General features: G+C 43.2%; 1 long non-coding RNA gene and 6 other non-coding genes across 8 annotated transcripts; 3 read left to right on the forward strand and 4 right to left on the reverse strand.

Moving 5' to 3' along the window:
* Positions 1-1,315: 1,315 nt before the first annotated feature.
* Positions 1,316-10,343, reverse strand: LOC135243697 (uncharacterized). Of its 2 annotated transcripts, XR_010326756.1 has the most exons (3): positions 7,726-10,343; positions 5,708-5,812; positions 1,316-1,838 (listed from the first exon to the last, which is right to left on the reverse strand). It is a non-coding gene; the product is annotated as an uncharacterized LOC135243697 (long non-coding RNA). The 2 variants fall into 2 exon arrangements; XR_010326755.1 differs by lacking the exon at positions 1,316-1,838 and having other exon boundaries at positions 4,681-5,812.
* Positions 10,344-10,853: 510 nt separating this feature from the next.
* On the reverse strand, positions 10,854-11,066 carry LOC135244264 (small nucleolar RNA U3). The gene has a single exon (XR_010326928.1). It is a non-coding gene; the product is annotated as a small nucleolar RNA U3 (small nucleolar RNA).
* Positions 11,067-12,299: 1,233 nt separating this feature from the next.
* LOC135244270 (small nucleolar RNA U3) lies at positions 12,300-12,512 on the reverse strand. The gene has a single exon (XR_010326933.1). It is a non-coding gene; the product is annotated as a small nucleolar RNA U3 (small nucleolar RNA).
* A 941-nt stretch (positions 12,513-13,453) lies between these two features.
* Positions 13,454-13,666, forward strand: LOC135244272 (small nucleolar RNA U3). Its single transcript, XR_010326935.1, has one exon. It is a non-coding gene; the product is annotated as a small nucleolar RNA U3 (small nucleolar RNA).
* A 2,231-nt stretch (positions 13,667-15,897) lies between these two features.
* On the forward strand, positions 15,898-16,110 carry LOC135244267 (small nucleolar RNA U3). The gene has a single exon (XR_010326930.1). It is a non-coding gene; the product is annotated as a small nucleolar RNA U3 (small nucleolar RNA).
* Positions 16,111-18,101: 1,991 nt separating this feature from the next.
* Positions 18,102-18,174, forward strand: trnaf-gaa (transfer RNA phenylalanine (anticodon GAA)). The gene has a single exon. It is a non-coding gene; the product is annotated as a tRNA-Phe (tRNA).
* Positions 18,175-19,570: 1,396 nt separating this feature from the next.
* Positions 19,571-19,643, reverse strand: trnaa-agc (transfer RNA alanine (anticodon AGC)). Its single transcript has one exon. It is a non-coding gene; the product is annotated as a tRNA-Ala (tRNA).
* Positions 19,644-20,908: the final 1,265 nt, after the last annotated feature.

The following is a 20,908-nucleotide window of genomic DNA, read 5'->3' on the forward strand; positions in this document are numbered from 1 at the left end:
CCCCACACACACACACCCCATCCCTCATCTCTCTGACCCCCCAGCACATTTCACCCTGGGGTAGCTTTTCAATGGTGTCCATGTATTTGCATTCAGTCACTCCAAAAGCCTTTATTAACTGTCAGGTCTTTTTTTTCGCAACCAAGAAAAGACCTGACATTTAATATTAAATCATGTTTATTCCACATAAATGCTAAAATAATTATTTCCACTGGAAACTTGTGTGGAACACAAACTGTGGAGGGAGAAGGGAATTGAGCAAAGTAATACAAATGTAACAATAAATGCATTGATTTTTAAGGGAGGTTTTCTATTTCTTAGTAAATGACTTTAGGGGAAAAGTAAGTGATTTTATTGATTCCTAATGTTATATTTAGCAGCATTAGCAGAATGGCAAATGTAGAAACATTTTTGGCTCCCCACAGATGGTCTTGTATGAAATCTGGGCCACAAGATGGCTGCAGTCTTGTGCCCACTGTGGCTGCCAGCCCCATAGGGTGTCGCCCCAGGACGAGGCCATCTTGATTAGATGTATCTATCGTTTGGCAGGTGTAGTGCTACTATGCACTACACTTCCCAATCTCATTACATTTTGCGACCTTGTTTCGCAATTCAGCATCAGCAAAGTTCACCTCACATCTCAGCAAACACTCCCAACCGAGTGGCGTTACAGTTTGTGACAAAGCACGGGCCAATAGGAAGAATAAAAAACTTACGGAAGTTTCATGACATCTGGAGAGTTGTTACCTTCATCAACAACTTTGCCGAGGACACTGCTGAGCTGCCGGGACGTTATTCTGGAGAAAAAAAAACTTTGATGGGAAACTCTTGCCATCCCATGAGATAAAAACAGCTGTGAGTCACCTCTACACCAAGACAATAAAAGCATATGTTATGTGGAATAAAAACTGGAGTACAATTATCACTTTTATTGATTATTGGTATTTATTATTTGTATTTATCATCTTACAAGCATCTCACAATCTTTTAATTTGCCATTACACAGCAAACACATTAATAATATTTTGTTGTTTTCATACAAATAAATCCATGATTTAATTTCACTAAATAATGTACAAGCACAGATGACTGAAATCCTCCCATCCACAGGGGGCGCTGTTGTGCAGGGAAGCACTTCGAGCACAGATGACTGAAACCCTCCCATCCACAGGGGGCGCTGTTGTGCAGGGAAGCACTTCGAGCACAGATGACTGAAACCCTCCCATCCACAGGGGGCGCTGTTGTGCAGGGAAGCACTTCGAGCCAGACACTGACCTCCGACACGGGGTGTGCAGGAACACTTAGGCACGATGACTGAAACCCTCCCATCCACAGGGGGCGCTGTTGTGCAGGGAAGCACTTCGAGCACAGGTGACTGAAAACCCTCCCATCCACAGGGGGCGCTGTTGTGCAGGGAAGCACTTCGAGCCCAGACGACTGAAACCCTCCCGTCGACACGGGGGCGCTGGCGCCAACTGTGCTTCAGCCTGCAGGGCTGCTGGTCGGTCAGCAAAGTGGAATCTGTTAAATCAGGAAAGAATGCTGTGAGAACTTCAAGCGTTTTCAAGTGCGTCATATAAGTCAAAGGCAATGCACAGTATACAGTGTATTAGGCCAGGTAATGATTGTAAATGATCTAAAAGGCAGATAGCGTTAAGCTAGCTTAAGCATCGGTCTTATGGGGACAGAAATAAGATAAATTTATCTCACAGCTTAATCACACTGTTCATGTTGTTTGGCCATTATGTGTTTTATGTTTCCGATTGCAGGGAAAGGCTTGGACCGCACAAAACCCCTCTATCCTCAGATGGTCCCCGCTTTCTACAAAGTGGCTTTCTCTGAAAGGGGAAGAGAGAGAGAGCTTGAGCAAGAGAGAGAGACAGAGAGAGTGAGAGATTGAGCAAGAGAGAGATACAGAGAGAGAAAGAGAGAGATCGAGAGACAGAGAGAAGAACTGCAGAGTTCTCTCAGAGCAGTTTTTTCAGATCCTGCCGGAGTAGCCTCCCTCCACACTCGCAGTCACATGACAGCCCTGGCTGTGCCTGACTGTGCACATTCGCCCTCACACACGCAGTAAACCCGAGGAGCCGTACCGCTGCAGGGGACGAGGTCACCGGGGCCCTGACCTCTTTGTGACGTTAATTCAGACGGCAGCCGTAGGGAGACTGCAAGGGGGATGCCCAGGGGACAAGATACTTTCACAGAAAGCCGTGGAGAAAAGAAACCGCCCAGACCAAAATGCCCAGGCTCAAGAGCCCTTCTTTTTCGGCAAGCCCCTTTGTGTGTGTGAAATTGACCGGGCCGGACAAAGCGGAGAAATCTCACGCTTTTCAGCTCTGTTCGGGGTGCGGGGGATCCTGAGGTGCGGAGACGAGGTGAAGATGCGTTTTTGGCGTTCCTCACCCTGCGCCGTGCGCCCCTGCTTTTCGCGGGCAGCTGCCCACCCTGGAGCTGGGACCCCCACGCGGGACAATGCGGTGAGGAGCCAGTGGGCCCAGCGTGGAGAAAGCGCCATTCAGCCGGCTGCACGGCCCAAACAATGAGGCCTGAGGCTTCCCCCTGCCGCCCTGCGCATCTGCACCAGTCAAGCCATCACACATCAGCCTGCAGAGCGAGCTGCCAGGGACATGAAAGCCCCACACACCACACACAGACACACACACACACACACCACAATCACATACACACACACACACACACCACAATCACATACACACACCACACACAAAACACACACACACACAGACACCACCACACACACACACCACAACACACAACACACACACACACACACACAACACAACACACACCACACACAGACACATACACACACCACACACAGACACACACACACACACACCACAATCACATACACACACACACACACACCACAATCACATACACACACCACACACAGACACACACACACAGACACTCACACACACACACACACCACAATCACATACACACACACCACACACAGACAGACACACACACACACCACAATCACATACACATACACCACACACAGACACACACACACACCACACGCACATATACACACACCACACGCACATACACACACACATACACACACACCACACGCACATACACACACACACACACACCACACGCACATACACACACACACGCACCAACACAACACACACACACCACACACAGACACACACACACCACACACAGACACACACACACCACAATCACATACACACACACCACACACAGACACAGACACAGACACACACACACACGCCACACACAGACACAGACACACACACACACCACACGCACATACACACACACCACCACACACACACACACACACACACCACACACAGACACACACCACACGCATCATTCACACACACACACACACACATACACACACGCGCACCACACACAGACACACACCACACATGGACACACACACAAACACACACATACACACACACGCACCACACACACCACACACAGACACACACCACACATGGACACACACACACACACACACATACACACGGCACCACACATACCACACACACATACACACAGACACACACACCACTCACTCACATACCACACACAGACACACACGCACCACACGCACCACACATACCACACGACCGCACTGCGACACACACACAGACACACGCACCACACACACACACACCTCACATGCACAAACATGCACCACACATGCACACACACACACACCACACAAACACACATACACACACACACATGCGCACACACACACACACATACACCACACAAACACACATACACATGAGCACACACACATACCACACACACACGTCACATGCACACACACACACGCATACCACACACACACACATGCACACACACAAGCAAACACATATGCACACACACACAAACAAACAAACACACACAAACACACACACACAAGCAGACACATGCACACACACAGGCACACACACACACCACACATGCACACAAACACACACACACCCTCCCACTCTCACATATACCCCCACACTTCAGCACACACACACACACTCACAAACACACTCCCACTCTCACATGTACCCCCACACTTCAGCACACACACACACACACACTCCCACTCTCACATATACCCCCACACTTCAGCACACACACACACACACTCACAAACACACTCCCACTCTCACATGTACCCCCACACTTCAGCACACACACACACACACACACATGCCTGTACACACGTGCACAAACACAAAGATATGATTTGATCACTGCCCAGCAGAGCGGTGATGAAGAGTGGACACTTGACCCCGCCCTCCACCCCTATTGGCCCCTTCAGCTCCCAGGCCAGTGTCTGTCAAAGGCTATCTGTCAGACGAGCTGACCAACCAGCTGTGTAGCTGGCCCCATTGTTCCAGGATTAGAACACACGCAACCAAGATTCCAGCTCTAAGTTATGATCCCTGTTATGGGATAAGAGAAGAAGATCATTAAGGACAAGTGCCACATTTATGCTTACCCTTCAGAAATCAGTTCTTATTTATTTCACAAACCCCCAAGAAAAGATGAGATGCACCTTATAGCCTTATTAAATAATATCAGCACGCTTACAATCAAAGACAAAATGCAAAATTATTTCATTTTCAGTAAACTGAAAAGCTGCTGAACAAAATGTCTTTTCATTCATTTTAGCTTTAATATGTCACATATCTGCAAGAAATATGTATACACCATTGCATTCATGCTACAAACAGAAAATGGGTAAAATTCTCCTTTGAAAGATTATCAACTTTGGTCAGAGAAAATAAAGAACAAGAATATTAGATATTATAGAGTGAGCTCTATAATGTTTAAGACAAAGACATATTTTTTTCTTAATTTGGCTCTGTGCTCCACAATTTTATGTGTGTAATCAAACAATTCACATGTGCTGTGCCAATTCTCAGCATTTATTAAAGGATATTTTTTTATACATTCTGGTTTGGTTGGAAAATACAGCACTTTTTATATATAGCCCTCCATTTCAGAGCACCATAAGGTTTGAGACAAGTAGCTTCACAGGTTTTTCCTGAAGAGTCAGGTGCGTTCAATTGCTTCCTTAGGGCATAAGAGAGCTTTCAGTATTCAGTATCTTTTGACCAGAGCTGTGGCAATGAAAGTCAAGGAAGCCATTATGAGTCTGAGAAATTAGAAAAAAGTCAAAGACAGAGGCCAAATCATAGCCTAACCAAAATCAACTATTTGGAACATCATTAAGAAGAAAGGAGCTCTGTTTTTTATTTAACCCTTGTTTATGCAGGGTGGTCCTACTGAGGCCGAGGTCTTTCTCAGAGGAGTCCTGCCGCAGACAAACACTAGCTCAGCCATCGCACAGGGCCTGGCAAGTCAAGGAAGACCTCTGCAGTTGATATATTTCCAATTCATCCCAAATGTGTGGGACGGGGTCGAGGTCAGGGCTCTGTGCAAGCCAGTCAAGTCCTCCCACACCAATCACAGCAAAAGCATATCTATGTGGACCTGGGGATATATTGTGTTTTTGTGTGTGTCTTTGTGTCTGTGTGTATGTGTGTGCGTGAGACAGAGAGCTCGTGTTTCCCTGGGGAAGGGATATGTGTGGCGGAACGGTGTTCCTCCCCCTAACAGGAAGCCGCGATCAGGCAGTGGAGGTGTGTTGGTGACCCTATGACCCCTGTGACCTCACCTCAGGAGAGGCTGTCAACACCCTGCTTCCTCCCACCATAACACATCCAGCAGCGGAACTCCTGCGGTCCCTCTGTATGACATCATACAGTCCTGCACGGGGGCGCTTCAAAAAAAAAAAAAAAAAAAAAAGAAAAGAAAAAACTTTCCATTGGTTACAAAACTGGTAAGCTAACAGACACGGATCCACACGCACACACAAAGGCATACGCAATCACACACACACACACGCACAGGCACGCACAAGATCTTGAGGGCACTCTTCCTGAGGAGAATAGAGCAGGAAAAATGTTTTTTCATCTAAAGAATAAAACATTGTATTTTTATGAACTTGTTTTAGCTATGGTTTTTTTTATTTTTAGTTTTTAAAAGTTGTATCACAGTTATTAAGCTTTGTGACTGTGTGTGTGCTTTGTCCTTATCATACTGTTTCAATGATTTATATTCCACGTGTAGCCAAAGACAGATCTCCTCTGCATGACAAAGTGTCTCTAATCTAACTGTGTTTTAAAATGTCAGTACAGCTTAGCACACATAAAAAAACAGTAATAGTTTGTATTGTTATTATTAATAACAATGTGTGGACTGCGTCTGTTGACTTGCCTCTGGTGCTACTTCACTCTAATGCTAAAGCTAATGCATGTAGTACTTATGAGGGCAGAAGCAACATACTTCATTTTATTAAAGAGCAGTTTTGGACCAGTTCAGTGTAGCCTGCATATGTGAATGGTCCTGAAATTATTTAGCAAAATGACTGGTCAGACTACAGAATGACCAAAAATGTGGTCGTTTTGCAAAATGGCGGATCACGTTGCAGACTAACCACACGTGGCTAATTAGCAGAATATCCAGTGAAACTGGCTGTGGTCAGCCCTAAGGTCAGGATTCCGCATATCACCTACAATGGCGTACCAAGATAATTCATGATTGCAACCAAAAAATACATTTCTGACATATTTAATTAGCGAGAAACATAGGCTATAACTTTTTGCAAGTAACATAAGGGGGTGGACTGCAATCTGGAAAACAATGGGACTCATTCACAAAACATGTATACGATCGAATGTGATTGTTAACTGTGCTTACGAACTGTGCTTGGCCCTGTGTTTTTTCATCTTACCTTCTGAAGAGAATGTGGTCAACTAACTGCTTACATATTTATTATTTTTAACATTTGAAAGTGGCACTTATTGTAATTATTAGGATTAATGCGGAACACTAAGGGTTAACTGTTTGTTTCAAGCAAACAGACCGCTACCCAGCGGCCATTCACAATAACGCCATTCAGTAGTGCTGCGAGCCGAAGCAGGCACTTCCCATAAGCAGCGGCTGGTCCACACAGCCTTCTCACCAATAAAGAGCGGGAAAGGGGTAAGAAAGGGATGAGGAAGTGGCAGGACATGAGTCACCCCAGCAAAGCTTGGGCTTCACTTCCTGTGTTGCCCGGGTTACCTGAGATTGGGCCAGCTTAGAGGAGCCAGGCAATGGGAGACGGTCAGTAGAGGGGAGGGGGCATTGGGTACAGCGATGGGCTTCTCTCCTACTCGCAACACACAGGCCAGGGATGGGGGGGAGGACGGGTGTTGGGAAAACACTGCTGGGTCAGGGACCCCACTGGCTCTCCCCACTGAACCATTTGGAGATATTATCCACCCGTCTGTTCAGGAGATGGTGTCTAATCTCTCAGTGCGCTCTGGTGCCGATCTGCACCCCCTGACACATTCTTTGCTCCTTCACCCATTTTCCTCTGCTGTGTTCTGCCCCCCTCCCCTCCCCTCCCCTCCCCTCCCCTCCCATCCCATAAGTGTCTGAGGCTCAGCAACCATAAGTCCTACACCAACCAAATTTGGTAGGTGGGTTCCTATGGCCCCCCACTACTCAGGCACTACAAATCACCTATGAATCACTTTCCAGTGATACCAATGTTACTATTTCCTCCCAACAGGGCCTCATCCTATGTCAAACTCTCAGAATTACACTTCAACAACTAAAATGAAAAGCATGGTGCTCCAAACTCACATTCAGACACACAGCACTGAATGTTCAGTCCAGTACACACAGCATAACCACGCTGTCAGGGAGAGAGGTGGATTTTTATACTGGATGCAGGATGGTGATTCTTAAAGAGTATATTTCCAGTTTTTTTTGACCCATCTATTTTACAAACAAAAAAGTGAGTTAAGTTAGAGAAAGTTAGCACATAGCATGAAGCCACTGACACTGAATGGAAGCTGTCTGAAATATGCAAAAATATACACTAAGAAATCAAATTGTAAACAGCAAAAAAAAAAAAAAAGTCCAGGATTGCAGGGCCTGGATTCTACTACCATACTATGTATACTTTGTCACACTGGTCACACATTGTATTACATCTTAATAGAACCGACATCCACAAGTAATGACAATTTGTTAGTTTTCACATGAATATTGTTGGATGGAGTTGCAGATTGTGATCTTTCTACCACACCAAAATAGAAAGGAACACAACAATTTTATTGTACAATTGATCTATTGCGGAACTTTAAAAAATAATAATAAAAAACTAGGTCTTTTGATTTCCAAGTGTGCTGCTAATTTTTACAAATGCGCAATACCGAAAGATAAGCTCAGATAGGCAAACAGATGATTGCTGTTGCTCCTGCACTTGTTCTGGGGTAAAATACTAAAAATTTTAAAAAACTAGACATAATGACGTTTGTCAAAAGGAGAGACAGACCATGTCGTCCCCGTCTTGTCCAGATTATTTTCGTTTTTTAAGCGGTGTTTCCGCAAACGTTACCAGCACTTGTCTGAGTATATGCCGCCTTCTGCTGCCGATCGTTTTCTTCCATTTCCATGTGTTCTTGCGACAACACACCACACCGAGATCTAGTTTAGTCATTCTTTCTTCTGTCAGTGGGGGGGTTCGGCAGGTCGCGGTCACGCCACTGGTACCTGTTTCCCCCCCAAACGCTGTCGGGTCCGGCCTGGTCCGCTGGTCAAACACAGCGGTGGTCAAGCCACTGGTACTGCGCTTTTCCACCAGACCTTCAGAGGAGCGGGAGACAGAGAGAGAAAAGGAGAATAGAAAAGAGAGACACCTGCTCCAATCACACCCCACACACCCCTCGTCTCACACCTGGTAAGCGTGAGACGGAAGATTTGTGCCTGATGAAGAGAAACCCGGGCCCCCTCTAGAGCCGTTTGTCCATTTTGGGCTACTGTAGAAACATGGCGGTGCAACATGGTGGCCTCTGTGGAAGAGGACCCGCTCCCCAGTGTTGGGGAGTAGTGAACTACATGTAATTAAACTAGTAGTTTAACTACATTTTGCAGTAGTGTGCTGGTAGTTCAACTACATTCATATTTGCATATAGTGATCTCAAGTAGTTAAATTACTTTTTTTTGCCATTATTTGTGTAGTTAACTATTGAAACTACAAACAATTTTGGGCCATAAAAGGAAAGGAATGCTTTTTTAAATTTTATTTTACCATTGCTTTTCTACTGTAATTGAACTGCCTTTGACCAGCCCCGCCCCCTTTTTCTTTCATCCTGACCGCTGTGAAGGCATGCCCAGACAATGCATTCATTAGGCAGCCACCACCACATACTTGACCTTTGTGTAGTGCATGTACAAAAGGACGGGCGTTGCTCAGTGCTCACACAGCGACAGCGCCATCATGGATAAACCTCCCAAATCTCAGCCTGAGGAAGAATCACCATGGCCATACTTAAGCAAATACATGACACTGACTAGCTCCACCGACAAAACGTAAGTTTTTACTTGTGAGCTATGCAAGCCGAGAGTATATACACTCTCTACTGCAAAGATGTTCAAATCTAAGAACACATATGAAGTTGAGTGTATTAACATTGACTTTGCTAGCCAATTTAGCAAAGTTTAGATAAGTTAGCCACATTGTGATGTTGCATACAGGCAAGTGATTTAATTCAGTGAACGTTAACGTTAGTCTAATTAAATAAAGTCTGTAGCGTTAATTCGTCTGACAACAATTATATTCTATCAAAAACCAGCTAACGTCAGGTTTGCTGACATAAAGCAAACATTAGCTAACGTTAGCTGACCTAGTCATACTGTTCTCATGATTTATTTTGCCGCCCATACAATATGGCGCAAGGCAATTTCATAATAATCACCTACTATTTGATTACAATCACCTGTGTTTGCTGACTAAGGTGTCTGCAATCAATCCAATACTATGAATAGCTTAGCCAGAATCATTCAAATGAAGGTCTGGCTAGGATGAGGTTGGCTTGCTGTTCTATTGCCACCAAAGGTTAATATTGTAACAGCATACAATTTTATTTAAAGTTGATCTGGCGATATAGAGGGTAATTCTGTGGACCACTGTAAATGTCATGCTATTTTATATTAGAAGTTACCTGGCTAACGGAGTAATCCTGCTTGGTGCAATACCCCCACCTGGACTCTAGTTTCTGGAAGGCAGGTGTCTGACGGATGGACATTATATACAAAACCAAAGCTGACATGCCTTGCACTTTCCCATGAATAGTGGGGTATTTATTTTTATTTAAATTTTTAATGTATGACCTGTGAACAAGTGGGCACATTTTGCAATAAACTCAATTGAGTGGCATTTTTTGCTGGCATGTGACTTTTTTGTATTATATTCTATAATACAAAATATAATACAAAAATATAATGTCATATCACATGTACATTGTCAATTTGATAATTTTTTTACGAAGTAGTTTGAACTACTTTTTCTAAGTAGCTTTAGTTAACCAAACTAGATTTCTCCCTAGGGTAGCTTTGCTGTAGTTCAACTTCTTCCAGTGTGAAGTAATTGGTAGCTTGCAAAGCTATGCTTTCAAAGTAGCTTCCCCAACACTGCCGCTCCCTATGTAGATATAAAGGGCTCATTTTAAGATAACGGAAACACAACGATTCTTATTTTCATGGGATTATACACTAATTAAAACATAGCCTACTTATGAATATTATTTTCCATTTATGCCAAATCCGTTCCGCTAGATACCACTAAATTCTACACACTGCACCTTTAAATCGCCTTTGGTATAAACACTAAATATTGGTAACTAAAACATAGTACAGTATAGATATATCTCCATTATAATATAACTCACATATTATATAAATAATCTTCAACCGTTAGTAAAGTAACCACTCAGAACGCATCCCCTTCTTCCGAATTCTTCACAGAATCGGAACGGTCATCAAAGACAGAGAGCGATTGATCAAAATCAATACTCTCTATCCGCTTCGCGCTCAGAAGAGGACGCATTACCTCGTCATTGTGGGTAGCGAGACCAATCACTTTCGAAACGCATTTCTCAGTTGTAAACTATAGAAATGATCCCTGAAAGTATAGTCTTAATTTAGTCATGTTACTCGTCAGGACCCTTTAAAGTATCAACTGGTTTCACCTACGGTTGCCCTGACTGATGCCCTGACGGTTTCACCAAACTCTATAAACACAGCAGTGCGCACACTATTTTGGTTCGTGTGCTATCCATGCTTTGACACATTCTAATTCAATTGGCAACTCACTCCAAACCAGCTGTGTGTTAATACTGAGGGAGTTTATTTAGCCAAAGTGAAAATGCATGACAGTTTGGCAGTTTTGTCTGTAAGCGTTTAAAAGGTGCAGGAATCGTAGGCTTACTAATCGTGTGCTTCTAAAGCGGATGTAATCAAATGTAAACACAATTCCACCAAAAGTTTAATCAGAGGTATTTATATTTCCGCCGTGACAAACGATTGACGCAAGGCCTTTTACGCCCCGCAGTGGTTTAAAATTATAACTGCATGTGGTTAGGTATTTCCCAGTAAGAATTGCGCTGGGAAAGCTTAATTCAAGATATGAAAATAATTCAAAATCATCAGCTTCCTTTTGCTGATAACTAGTAGCTTTCATCATTGTACTGAACGCAACGCATATACTACAAATAAACATTTTTATCAGCAGCATTGGCTGGCCAACATTTTAAAGTCCCGTGCATAGTCAGGGAAACAATAAACTCATTCATATATTGCAGTTAATTTGTAGTTAACATTCAGCAATAGATGTCATGATGTGTGGAGTACACTTTGCTTTATATGCAAAGCTGTAGTACTTTTAGACCAGAGGTGGCCAACCCTGTTCCTGGAGATCTACAATCCTGTAGGGTTTTAGTCCAACCCAACCCTAAGCGCACCCCATTCAACAGCTAGAGATCTCGTGAAGCTGCTTGTTAGTTAGTTAGGACTCAGGTGTATCCCGGCTTGAAACGAAAATCTACCGTAGAACTTCAGCAACCGGGTTGGAGATCCATGTCTCATCCGAAAAGGGCGTGTACAGGTTTTTGTTTGAGCCCAGAACCACACAACCTGATTTATGTAATCATAGTATCAATCAAGATACTGATAAGTAAAAAAAGTATTAGTGCGTAGCTAAAATTAAAACCTTCATCTATAAATTAGACAAGTCTTACTTGAAAGTGTATTTCCTTCGCCACGTACCCATAACTAATTTTTCAACATACATGATTCAACAAAACAAGTTCATTAGATTATCAATCAAAACGCAATAGACATTTGAAACTCATTTTTCGACTACAAACAGGCTAACCACTCGGAACGCATCCCCTACCTCCGTATTCTTTTCAGAATCGGAACGGTCATCAATGATAGAAAGCGATTGATTAAAATCAACACTCTCTATCCGCTTCGCGCTCAGAAAGGGATGCATTAACTCGTCATCGTGGGTAGCGAGACCAAGCACTTTCGAAACGCATTTCTCAGTTGCAAACTATAGAAATGATCCCTGAAAGTATAGTCTTAACATTCTAACGGTACTCGCTGGGGTCGCTCTAAATGTGCTACTGATTACATTTACGGTTGTCTTGCCCGATGCATTTCGGTTTCATCCAACTGTGTATAAATACACCGGTGGGACACACGATTTTGGTTCGTACACCAACAACCGAACACGTAATTTCTGTACACATAACAAACACGCTGAATAGTAGTTAACACATAGAACATTTAATGTGCTTTTACGTATCCCCTTGTGGATTATCCATGTAAACAAAGCAAACTACATGACGAGTATTCAGAAAAGCGCTGTGCAAAGTAAAATATCTGATCAAAAAGTACCCAATAGTCTCCGAATAATTTAACATCTACATGAACTCACGCATAAAAGCCAGACGTTCGCTGTTTCGTCATAGATTTACGAACTCCAAAGGTGTTTATAAATATACATTTTGTTTCACAATCCCACAATGCCCCACGATGTATTTGCATATTCATGCATCTTCCTTCTTGATTGGTTACAACGAAAGCCGTCGATAAAGAGAGTTGCGTGAAGGGCGTCATCCCCCCCCCCCCAAACCACTTCAGCGCAAACTACGCCCCCTGGAATGGATCAAATACTATTGACACGATTTTGATGAAAAAAATGTTATATTCATTCTAATATCATTACAGTTTTTCTCAATTGTTTAAACACGTTTTCTGAAACTATAGCTCAATTTCTCAAAACTCTACACACAAAGCACAGCAACAGTTAACCTTTTGTTCTATGTGTTAACTACTATTCAGCGTGTTTGTTATGTGTACAGAAATTACGTGTTCGGTTGTTGGTGTACGAACCAAAATCGTGTGTCCCACCGGTGTACTTATACACAGTTGAATGAAACCGAAATGCATCGGGCAAGACAACCGTAAATGTAATCAGTAGCACATTTAGAGCGACCCCAGCGAGTACCGTTAGAATGTTAAGACTATACTTTCAGGGATCATTTCTATAGTTTGCAACTGAGAAATGCGTTTCGAAAGTGTTTGGTCTCGCTACCCACGATGACGAGGTAATGCATCCCTTTCTGAGCGCGAAGCGGATAGAGAGTGTTGATTGTAATCAATCGCTTTCTATCATTGATGACCGTTCCGATTCTGAAAAGAATACGGAGGTAGGGGATGCGTTCCGAGTGGTTAGCCTGTTTGTGGTCGAAGAATGAGTTTCAAATGTCTATTGCGTTTTGATTGATAATCTAATGAACCTTGTTTTGTTGAATCATGTATGTTGAAAAATTAGTTATGGGTACGTGGCGAAGGAAATACACTTTCAAGTAAGACTTGTCTAATTTATAGATGAAGGTTTTAACTTTAGCTACGCACTAAGATACTTTTTTTTACTTATCAGTATCTTGATTGATACTATGATTACATAAATCAGGTTGTGTGGTTCTGGGCTCAAACAAAAACCTGTACACGCCCTTTTCGGATAAGACATGGATCTCCAACCCGGTTGCTGAAGTTCTACGGTAGATTTTCGTTTCAAGCCGGGATACACCTGACGCCGGGCACCCACCGCACGCGTCGCGTAAGCGTCGCGTAAACAGCAGGGCGAAGCAGCACGACGCGACGCGTAGGGTGTCTCCACTGGTTCCGTTTGTGTCGCGCAAAGGCTTGCGTAAAAGCTATATATTCCCAGTAGCTCTCGCAGTCTGCAGTGGGCTTACATCGTGTATTTCACGTTTGTTCAGGACTTTTGATTATGGGTTAAGTGAATACTTGGTGAGAGACCTTTTTCATTCTGTTAATTTGGTAATATTTCTTAATATTTTTTTATATGTAAATACGTGAGAAAGTAAACGCTTTAAAGAATTACCATAAACTTAAATCGCAACGTAGCCTGCATAACAATCTAACAACGGTATTAATTTATTTGCTTGGTTAACAAGCGTGCCAACTTTGTGAAGAATATGTAATGATCATAATAATAATAATAATAATAATCCATAATCAACCATTGGGAATTCCCATGTCGTCTTGTTATTCACGTCAAAACATTTATATGATCATATTTAGTAAAATCAGTTCATCGTCAAAAAGATAACAGTTTAAACTTGAAGGGATATGAATTAGTATGAACCAGTTATTTCTTTATTTATTTTTACAAAACGAAAAGGCTTGTATTTTTTTTTTTTTTTTTTTTTTTTGCTGCTTATAAAATATCTGGGAGGTAACTAGGGACACACCCCCAGTAATATAAGGATGAAATATAAATCAGAGCATGTATACCTAGCATTTTAGAGCATATTTCTGTGTATAAACAGGCCACCGTGACGCGCGACAAGCCGAAAAAATAGAACAGAAGCGAAAAACTACGCTTCAGTTCGCTTGTGTCGCGCGAGCTTCGCAGCCGGTACGCGACGCGTTCGCATCTGGTGGAGACGACGTCGCCCGCTGCCGTTGTAATAACAGTACTTCAACTACGCTTCAGTTACGCGCGTAATACGCGCGTAGTGCGCTCGCGGTCGATACGCGTGCGGTGGGTGCCCGGCTTGAGTCCTAACTAACTAACAAGCAGCTTCACGAGATCTCTAGCTGTTGAATGGGGTGCGCTTAGGGTTGGGTTGGACTAAAACCCTACAGGATTGTAGATCTCCAGGAACAGGGTTGGCCACCTCTGGTCTAAAAGTACTACAGCTTTGCATATAAAGCAAAGTGTACTCCCCACATCATGACATCTATTGCTGAATGTTAACTACAAATTAACTGCAATATATGAATGAGTTTATTGTTTCCCTGACTATGCACGGGACTTTAAAATGTTGGCCAGCCAATGCTGCTGATAAAAATGTTTATTTGTAGTATATGCGTTGCGTGCAGTACAATGATGAAAGCTACTAGTTATCAGCAAAAGGAAGCTGATGATTTTGAATTATTTTCATATCTTGAATTAAGCTTTCCCAGCGCAATTCTTACTGGGAAATACCTAACCACATGCAGTTATAATTTTAAACCACTGCGGGACGTAAAAGGCCCTGCGTCAATCGTTTGTCACGGCGGAAATATAAATACCTCTGATGAAACTTTTGGTGGAATTGTGTTTACATTTGATTACATCCGCTTTAGAAGCACACGATTAGAAAGCCTACGATTCCTGCACCTTTTAAACGCTTACAGACAAAACTGCCAAACTGTCATGCATTTTCACTTTGGCTAAATAAACTCCCTCAGTATTAACACACAGCTGGTTTGGAGTGAGTTGCCAATTGAATTAGAATGTGTCAAAGCATGGATAGCACACGAACCAAAATAGTGTGCGCACTGCTGTGTTTATAGAGTTTGGTGAAACCGTCAGGGCATCAGTCAGGGCAACCGTAGGTGAAACCAGTTGATACTTTAAAGGGTCCTGACGAGTAACATGACTAAATTAAGACTATACTTTCAGGGATCATTTCTATAGTTTACAACTGAGAAATGCGTTTCGAAAGTGTTTGGTCTCGCTACCCACAATGACGAGGTAATGCGTCCTCTTCTGAGCGCGAAGCGGATAGAGAGTATTGATTTTGATCAATCGCTCTCTGTCTTTGATGACCGTTCCGATTCTGTGAAGAATTCGGAAGAAGGGGATGCGTTCTGAGTGGTTACTTTACTAACGGTTGAAGATTATTTATATAATATGTGAGTTATATTATAATGGAGATATATCTATACTGCACTATGTTTTAGTTACCAATATTTAGTGTTTATACCAAAGGTGATTTAAAGGTGCAGTGTGTAGAATTTAGTGGCATCTAGCGGAACAGACTAGGCATAAATGGAAAATAATATTCATAAGTAGGCTATGTTTTAATTAGTGTATAATCCCATGAAAATAAGAATCGTTGTGTTTCCGTTATCTTAAAATGAGCCCTTTATATCTACATAGGGAGCGGCAGTGTTGGGGAAGCTACTTTGAAAGCATAGCTTTGCAAGCTACCAATTACTTCACACTGGAAGAAGTTGAACTACAGCAAAGCTACCCTAGGGAGAAATCTAGTTTGGTTAACTAAAGCTACTTAGAAAAAGTAGTTTAAACTACTTCGTAAAAAAATGATCAAATTGACAATGTACATGTGATATGACATTATAACAGAATATAATACAAAAAAGTCACATGCCAGCAAAAAATGCCACTCAATTGACTTTATTGCAAAATGTGCCCACTTGTTCAAGCTGTGCAGGAACTGCGGCGAGCTAAGTCACTTAGCCGCAGCCTGCACAGTGGTTAAGTGTTGAACTTGTGGAGGTGAACACGAGACCAGCGCATGCTGTGACCCCAAGCCCTGTAATCTGTGCGGAGCGAGGGGACATCTGTACCGAGACTGCCCCCTCTCATATGCCAACAGGGCTAGGGACACCGCGCCCCCACCACCACCATCGTACTCTATTCCTCCCCATCCCCCCCTCTCCAATCCCAAGAGCAGACCTCAAAGAGCAATCTCAGACTGATGCACAACTTTCCTCACAATGCACTACACAGGAGTCCCTAGTCACTAGTAACACTGCTCCCCCCTCAAACCAAAGCCCCCTACATAACACAACCGGCTACTAACACTGTCACCATTAAAGAGGAGCCAGACTCTGATACCCCCATCAGATATCGATTTAAGTTCATGTTCTAACCTGTCATTTATTTTGAGCCTACACAACTGAAAACCTTTTTATTGTTATGATTAAGCTTTAAAAATGTTTTGCACCTTTTGTACGTAAACATAGTTGCCACGGCTCAGAAAGGTGAAAAAAAACATTTACGCTCGACACTATAAAAAGGTGTGCTGCATGTCTGCAGTTCTATGCACTGAGAGCAGCCTGTGGCAGTGTGGGAACATCGTTGTCAATCATGAGCCCCTTTCACACATGGAACCTGTAGCGTTGCTGTGTCAACATTGCAGTTCATCTTTAAAAGCAGCCAGTTTCACTGAATATTAGCCTTAGCAAAGATATTAATGCCACCAGCACAATACAGTTGAGGAGTGATAGTTTTAAGATAACTAATGGCAACATTTCTAACCAATGTCGCACATTTATATGACCCCAAAAAGCTCATGTTAGGTAAAAAATGGAAGCATGCTTATCAGCTAAAAATCATTTAACCTATTTGTACGCGCAGTTGTTTTTGGTACAATGCAGCGAAAATTATTCTGTCAGCAAGGTTAAATAGCTGACTATATCTGCCATTAATATGTGATGATAGCCAGCTTGCTAAATTGGGTAACAAAACAACTTAACACTAGAAGAGGCATACCAGGGAGAAGTATAGCATAGCAGGCAAGCATTTTGGTAATGGTGCTCTCAAAACAGACAAAGCCATGTGGAGTAAGGACAGTGGCTCTGTTCGTTCCATATCGAACAGCAGACGTGCAGTATCTTCGAAATTGCAATGTCTCGTATTTGTGCAAGAATTGTTGAGAGGGTAAACGCATTAAAGTATTTTTTAAAGAAACTGTTGCAATTTTACTCAAGTCCGACATACTTTAGCATGCTTTGTGCAGAACTTGTGCTGCTTCTGCTCCCACCAGAGCCCTGGTGGAAGATTTCTGTCCATCCTACCAGGCCCAGCCCCGGCAAATCCGAGGAATGCTGCAAACTGTGTGGCCGAAATAGCTCAGCTGGGAGAGCGTTAGACTGAAGATCTAAAGGTCCCTGGTTCGATCCCGGGTTTCGGCAATGGGAGCTGTGTCCTCTTTTGATGAGTAGAGCTGAGCCCTCTGCCTGAGTTTACCGACTGCTCACCCTCCTGCTTAAGCTACCGATTTCACAGAGTGAAATCAAGTTCTAAGATTTGTACAGTTTAAACATTTAGGATTGTCGGGCCTTCGTGCGACCAAGTTCCTGAGATGTGGACCTGCACGAAAAGCCATGTGCGGCAGTGTGGGAACATTGCTGTCAATCATCATTTGTACTTCATTGTTGCTGATTACTTACTGGGGAGGGGCAATGAGAGAACTGACTGTAGAAGGCTCTATTGACTTTTTTCTGAGGCATGATTCAATTGCAGATGAGAAAACGGCCCGAGATAAACTGGTTTCCATTCTCACTTGGGGTCCGTCCCAATACTCAAAAATTGTATACTCCTTTCCTCCACTACCACCTCTTTTTTGTGCCCCAGAGACCGATCATTGTGTCCTTCCTATTTCCAATGTCCCAATATCGGATGAGACTAGCGAAACAGCTTCAGACTCTGCTCTCGTCACCTCCCGGCAAAGGATACATCGATTTGTCCTACCGCGGAAGTCTTTCACATTTCGGTCTGACGCGATCGTGCTCACGCCCACAGAGATTGAAAGACCATCCCACCGAATCGAACACTATCCAAACTTTAGAAAGCGGAGATTGCGGAGAACCTGACTGTCCAAAGGATGTGTTTATTGCCACAAAACTTGATTTCAGATGTTACGGTGGGTAATAAAACTTTCTCATACTTCTGACTTGGACATAGGTGGTAGGGGGGGAGCGGAGGAAAAAAGTAGATTATTGGTACACACCCACAGAATAGTTCCAATTGCTAATTTTATCTGTCCTTGTGTCCACCGTCCTCACTTGGCCCAGAAATCGCAAGAGGTCGGTCATCGTCAAGGACACTACAACTCGTTAAATGCTCCTTGAAGGATCTAGGAGATCGTTAGCTCCCAAAGGATGCTTGAGCAAGGAATCCCGAGGGTATCCTTTGCGGAAGTATTTAGTTCGGAAAGAGCGAGACATAAATTATCAACCCGTGGAACTACCTCTCCCTATTTGTCACATCTGGCTTCAAACAGAAGCCAGATGTGACAAATAGTGGCTTCAAAACACGTTTGGCTGAACGAGGACGTCCCCGGTTGGCTAGTACACGCTTCTTTGATTCCGCTGTCCTTGTTCCTTCCAATGGGTGAGGCTTAGGAAAGGACACAAGGAGGTAAAGGTAAGCGATTGGAATGAGGTTTCCGGATTGTTCTTTGAATCAAAGTCAGTACTGAAGCCATCCATCTGTGTGGTGCTTTGGGTTCCGGTATCCAGGCCAAACACGTCTGCCTTTTGTCGGAACACGGGAAAATGACTGCCGGGGGACTTGTGAAGGCTAAGATGGAGAATGCGGGCATTGATCCCGCTGCCTCTCGCATGCTAAGCGAGCGCTCTACCACTTGAGCTAATTCCCCACTGCACAAACACAGCCGAAGCCACCTCCAGATTCCGCGGTCTTGTCTGTCTTCAACAGGGATCCCTAGGTTCCACCGAATTCCAAAAATGGGCTGGGCTAAGGGTCAAAAAACAGAAAATACATTCTCCCCGTCGGGGAATCGAACCCCGGTCTCCCGCGCGGGACCCGTGAATAGTTAAGCTTAACTTCCCTTAACGTTTCCCGTTCATTCTCAACGGTTCATTTCAAGTGGCTTGAAAGAATTGAGGACATATTGGGTAGCATTGCTTTGGAATACATCTTATTTAATTTCGGTGAGGCAAGATAGCCTATATTGTTTGTAGTACCGTAACTTGGCGTCATTTGGATATCAATACTTTTAATGGCAGGCCTGGATTTTGGCAGTATGAATGAATGAGTTATAGAAGGTGTATGTCTTGTGTGTGTGAGTAACTTGGCATTTTTGTACGTTGAAAACGTGTTTTTTATGAGATATCATTTCTTTTTGCAAAGCGTTTTATAATGAGAGTGAGAAATGCGAAGTGACCCTGTAAGAAACGGTTGTGGATTATGGCTATCCTTGTGTGAAGTTGTACAGTCTGATGAGCGTGTACCGTTTAGCAGTTTCGGTTTGCTATATATGTAAAACAGTGGCTGTGACAAAGGGTGCGGTGGCGTAAGCGTAAACGCATGAGAAACGCAGGTGAAATATGGCCAGTGTATGTACTCACGGCCATCCAAGGAGCCTTGATTGACAAAAGAATCAGCAAGCTCGTAAAATGAGAGCTCCCTAGGTCGCAACTTGTGTACCCTTCTGTCCTGCTTCGTTGTCTGTTATTTCGTGGAGATGCACTTTCAGTGTTTGTAAGGTTTATAAGGCATTTTGATAGGCTTATCTGCAGGTAGGAATCATCTTCGCTGTTTTGCTAAGCTAGAACCGGAAAACTTCATAGTGGAGAATAGGAGCAGATGCAGATGTCCCAGCAGGCTTTGCATATGAGAAAATAACAACAGTGTGAGATAAATTAGGAGAAATTATGAAATTGCGTAGTTGAAACAATATGTTTTTAGCAGAATGGGCATGTAGGTGAAGCTTGACATGATTACAGACTATAGTGCGAAGTAAATGAAGTGACCATGAGCGAGCTTAGTTTCCTTATCGAACAGTATATATAACAATCTGTATAAAACATGAGTTGTTGAAGTGGAGGGTTAAGTAATATGTGTAATCTATTGCACTGATGCACTTTTGTCATGTTCAGTAGTAGTTATAATTATGAGTGA

The sequence above is a fragment of the Anguilla rostrata genome, chromosome 17 (assembly GCF_018555375.3).
Source record: "Anguilla rostrata isolate EN2019 chromosome 17, ASM1855537v3, whole genome shotgun sequence".
NCBI classification, from domain to species: domain Eukaryota; kingdom Metazoa; phylum Chordata; class Actinopteri; order Anguilliformes; family Anguillidae; genus Anguilla; species Anguilla rostrata.